General features: G+C 34.7%; 1 pseudogene; it reads left to right on the forward strand.

The window, feature by feature from the left end:
* The first annotated feature begins 616 nt into the window (after window positions 1-616).
* On the forward strand, window positions 617-4,835 carry LOC132281944 (KH domain-containing protein At3g08620-like; annotated as a pseudogene).
* Window positions 4,836-5,287: the final 452 nt, after the last annotated feature.

Consider the following 5,287-nt stretch of genomic DNA (forward strand, 5'->3'; position numbering starts at 1 on the left):
CATTTAAAGCCACAGTATATTCCTCAAATGTTTTTACTCCTAGAGCTGGCGTGATTGTAATAATTTTCTTTTTATCTATTTTAAAGAAAGCTTTCTTGTCTTGAAAAAGGCCGAAAATTAATTGTAGTTGGTACTACCGGATAAAATTATACATGAATTGTATATACTCCGAGGGGAAAAAAAAGTTTAATTACTTTGAGCGGTTATCAATATTGAAAAAGGGCTTCTTCTTCTTCTTCTTCGCTTTCATTTCCCGCTTGTTTTCTTTCTTTCGTTTCTCTCTCTAAAAATTCTTTCAGTTTCTTCAATCTAGCTTCCCATTTTTACAGAGACCTCTACAGACATGCCGGCTTGCAATTTGTGCACTAAGACTTTTAACTCATCAAAGGCACTTGTGGAACACCAGCGAGTTTCTCATCGGCAATGTTTGGTTATCTGCGCCGTATGTAAAAGAAGGTTTAAAACCAAGCCGGATCGGGAAAATCACGTTCATACATAACTACATACCTTCGTCTTCTTCGCTCCCATTTCCCGCTTTTGTTTTCTCTCTCTGAACTTTTTCGTTTCTCTCTCTAAAAATTCTTTCAGTTTCTTTAACCTAGCTTCCATGTCGAACATGACGATGATGAGCAAATGGGTCTTTCTGGTACTTATCGTCTCCGTTGTCATATCTCTGAGAAGCCCCAAAGGTGACACAGAACCCTCTGCTTCCCAATCTTTAATCGATTCTTGGATTTCTGTAGATTTTCTTTCTGGTATCGAAGGAGGTGCCCTCAATCTCGAGTACGATTTCTACCGAGAAACGTGCCCTAATGCGGCGAGAATCGTCAGGTCAACCATGAGTCGAATAGTCTTCGAGCACAGGACCGCCCCAGCGCAACTACTGCGTCTATTGTTCCACGATTGCTTCATTGAGGTTTGATGTTAATTTCTTGTCTATCTTCTTATTTTTTTCTCTTTATTTCAATTGGGTTTTATCATTATTGATCCGGACTTTGAGATGGCTTTTTGCCCTTTTTTCAATTGTTCTTTTGTTTTGTGTATAATCATTTTTTTTTTCTTCTTTTGTTTCTTAAATGTGATTCTGTGACATTAATCATCTGGGAATTGAGTTTTTTCTTCTTGGTTTGTATATATTTATTTCTTTGAAATGTTTTCCTGCACCATTAATTATTTGTGCATTGAGTTGTTATTGTTCTTAGGTTTTGAATTCCTTTACAATGATATGAGAATTGAGTTGTTCTTGATTGTGTATATTATTGTGAGTTTTGTTCTTTATTTTTCATCTGGTTTTGATTTAATTGTTCTTAATTTTGTGGTTCTTAATGATATGAGAAGTAGTTTGCCCAGGGGTGGTTTCTTGCTACTAAGATGGTGTTCTTATGGTTTGCACTGCCCTTAATCTTTCTTTTTTCTTCTTTATTTCCTTTTTATGACCATCTTATTCATTTATGGGATTCTGTAGTATAAAACCACTTTTGAAATGATATAAAATTGTACCATTGACATGATGAATCAAAGTTGTTATTGAAGGCTTAGAATTTCCTATTCCAGCTTCATTTGTTCTTGAATGAAGTTTTTTGGTTCCTTTACAGCCATTCTCCATCTTGTAATGGCTATTATTATTATAATTGTTCTTTCTAATGTAAAATTGTACTCTTGACATAATGGATCAGATTTCTAAATATTTTAGCACTGCTGTTTTACTTGATTAATTCGCTGATTTCGATCTTCCCATTTTCTATCACTTTCTCTGTTATTCGGTTGTTATTTATGAATCCTGCTAACTTCCTCTGGTTTTCAGATCATTAATGTGTTTGTTTTTCAAAGAGCTATGGCTGAAATCCCAAAGCCAGACGGCAATATCACAGAAACACTTCGTTTGTTTGGACTCAGAGGATTCAGTGAAAGGGAAACTGTTGCACTTCTAGATATCCACTAAAATTTATGGTTTTCACATTCTCAAATTTGTATTCTCTTGAGCAAAATGATTCATGGTTGAATTGGTTCTTTTGTTTTCTGAAGGATCTCATAATATAGGCAAAATTGGCTGTGAAGTTTGCCCAGGGGTGGTTTCTTGTGCTGACATTCTTGTTCTTGCTACTAGAGATGGTGTTCTTATGGTTTGCACTACCCTTGATCTTTCTTTTTTCTTCTTTATTTCCTTTTTATGACCATCTTCTTCATTTATGGGATTCTGTAGAGTATATAACCAGTTTTGAAATGATATAAAATTGTACCATTGACATGATGAATCAAATTTGTTATTGAAGGCTTAGAATTTCCTACTCCAGCTTCATTTGTTCTTTAATGAAGTTTTTTTGGTTCCTTTACAACCATTCTCCTTCTTGTAGTGGCTGTTATTCAGAATCTAGAAAGATGGTTTGCACTACCCTTGTGCTATAATTTTATGATCATTATTTGGATTTGCAACAAAATTGTAAGTGGGAAGTAGGGATGCCTTGCAAATTAGTATATTACGAATAATCTGATGTGTCAGATGAAATTATGAATATCCTGAAAATTAGAGTTATGACCTGTGATAAGGGTGTTGGTTCTTTTACTACCCATTTTCAAGTTCCTTGGTACACATTATTTCTCTTATTGCAGTTGTTGGCTGTATAGGTTTTTTTTTTTTTTTTTTTTTTTTTTTTTTTTTAAGTAATTGTTTATTGAAGTTTCACCTCAGTTGATTTTCTAAATGGTAAATATTGAGTTCATTGGGCGTTCATGCACGTTATTAATTCTCATCATCCGTCCCTACTCCCTGGTGTACCTAACATCCTCATGCTCCTTTTACTGTTTTTTCTGATCAATATACTTTCGTTTTTCTTTCTTTCTTATTAAACAAGCTTATTTTAAGCGCTGAGGTTCTTAATTACATGACAGATATTAGGTGGACCTCCTGGAATGGCAATGGACTGGCACAGGGCACCAGCAAGTCCTACTTCATATACGCTAAAAAAAAATTTGCGCTTAGAAATTCCCTTGGATAATAATCGAAATGTAAGCTCTTATATATACTTTGATTGATTATAATTGATTAGTTAAAATCTTCTTGTTCATTTTATGTGAAGGCTTCTATTATTAGAGAATGGTACTGAGTTATTAACTTCTGTTGGTGTTAGTTCACTTTTGTTTAACTTCTATTATTAGGGTTTAGGGTTTAGGGTTTAGGGTTTAAAACGGGTCCATAAAGGACCCAGACAAGGTGATTCATATAGTTTTTCTCATCTCTTCTGATACTATTGATAGTTTTTCCCTGATAATGCCTCAGTCAAAACCAACAGGAAAATGAAGGGCAATATTACGTTGGAAATCCATTACAATTATTTTCGTCTTTATTTCCAACTGAAATTGGCTGTACAATGCAAGCTTAATTATATTTTAATGCTTTCAATCTCAAGGAAGAGAAGCTACGGGGAAGACCAGGCTATGAGCACCTCAATGAACCTCTCCACATCTTGATCGAGGGTGATTTGCCTGCCAATATTATTGATATAAGGCTGAGACAGGCACAGGAAATTACAGAAGAATTACTCAAACCTGTGGTATTTATCTCAAACCTAATGCTTCCTGCTTTATCTTTGGACATTCCATGCAATTTCTCATTTTTTATATAATGCCACACGCTTTAATTGCTTTCCATCTTTTATATGACTTAATATATGCGAAAAGAATACATAATAGTATCTGTTTAGTAGACATAATGGTATATATGTAGCAGTGAGGTGGTAACATCGTGGTACATGTGGTTAAGTTACAGCAAACTTGAGATCAGGATCCATCGCTGATTTTTACTGGTGCATCTAGGGGATACCAATCAATCTTCACTTTAATATGACACTATGGTGTCCATGCACCAGTGGAAATCAGTGACAGTGGAGAGACAATCCTGATCTGCAGACTTGACCCTTTCACGAGTCTTTTACTATATGGGTTTTCGGAAGCAATTTTTGGGAAATGACTTAAAAACAAAACCTTATGTTTTATCTTGTTATTGGCCTTTAGATCATATTGTAGTTTGTATTTTCGACTATTTTGGTGTTCGAGGTGGCAAGTTTGAAGAAATATCTTATATTCTTTTGGGAGTTCAAACAAAGGAAATGGGTTGATCATTCTGGGAGTTCAAAGATTAGATATTCTAATTAGTTTAGGTAACCCTTGTGTTTCTTTTGTTCTCTTTTAACGATGTAACCTAAAAGAGGATTCTAAAAATGCCAGTAGAAATCATTCGGTGGGATCTGCAGGCTTTATAGATCTCAGTTGAAAACACCATTTGAATCAATTGGTGTGCAAAGTTGGAGAGAAAAAAGAAAAAGAGTTGATCCCACATTCCCACTTTTAATTTCCAAATACGCATCTTATATATGGTAACTACATGCCCCGTGCTCACATTTGCTGGTTGTCTCACTTGTCTCTATGTTTCCCAGTTTTTAGTAAAGTTTTTCTTGTACAGGATGAGTCCCAGGATTTTATAAAGAGGCAGCAATTGCGTGAACTAGCTCTGCTGAATTCAAATTTCAGAGAAGATAGTCCAGGTTCAAGTAGCAGTGCATCACCTTTTAACACTAGTGGAATGAAACATCCAAAAACCGGCCGCTGAAACCTAATTGCTGTCCAGTTCTTGTTTGAGATCGTCATGCTTGAGTATACCTTCCAATGCACTTCAACTCGGCACAGCTACTGAGAAATGGGAAAAGAAAAAAAATTGACCAGCCAGTTTTGTGGGTGAGCTTTCTGTTATCTTTTGTTTTACTTCTGAACGATAGAAAACAAAAGTGAACGGATAAATAAAAAAAAACAAAGGTGCAATGAACAGTTTTTAATATGGTTGGCGCCTGATCGAGTTTAGGTTTTGGTTGTGTCAGTTCTTGTAAACTTCATTCATTGGATTTATTCTTGTGTTAGTAGTAAGTAGTAGCCTCAAGTAGTGTGAAATATATTGCTATTGATGCGGCATGAGGTGTTGAGCAAATGAATTGAGATTTCTTGGTTATCTGTATTATATTTTACATTCCATTGAAGATTTGAGATATTTGTCAATTTTGGATTTGATTTGAGCATTTGAAATTATTATTATTATTATTATTTTTTTTTTTTTTTCCAGTGAGCAGAAATTGTGAACGATAAAGAATTTTTGACTAGTACTTGTATCCTTTTCAAAGGGATTCAAAGTTCTGATACGTACTATTGAAATTAAGATCATTATCAAAACACAAATCAATTAATTAACCCTATCGGTTGACGATGAGATGAGATTGCAGGCCATGGCCAAATCAAAGAA

The sequence above is a fragment of the Cornus florida genome, unplaced genomic scaffold, assembly GCF_030987335.1.
Source record: "Cornus florida cultivar Cherokee Brave unplaced genomic scaffold, ASM3098733v1 CherokeeBrave_3.0.0_Hap2_Chr11, whole genome shotgun sequence".
NCBI lineage: Eukaryota > Viridiplantae > Streptophyta > Magnoliopsida > Cornales > Cornaceae > Cornus > Cornus florida.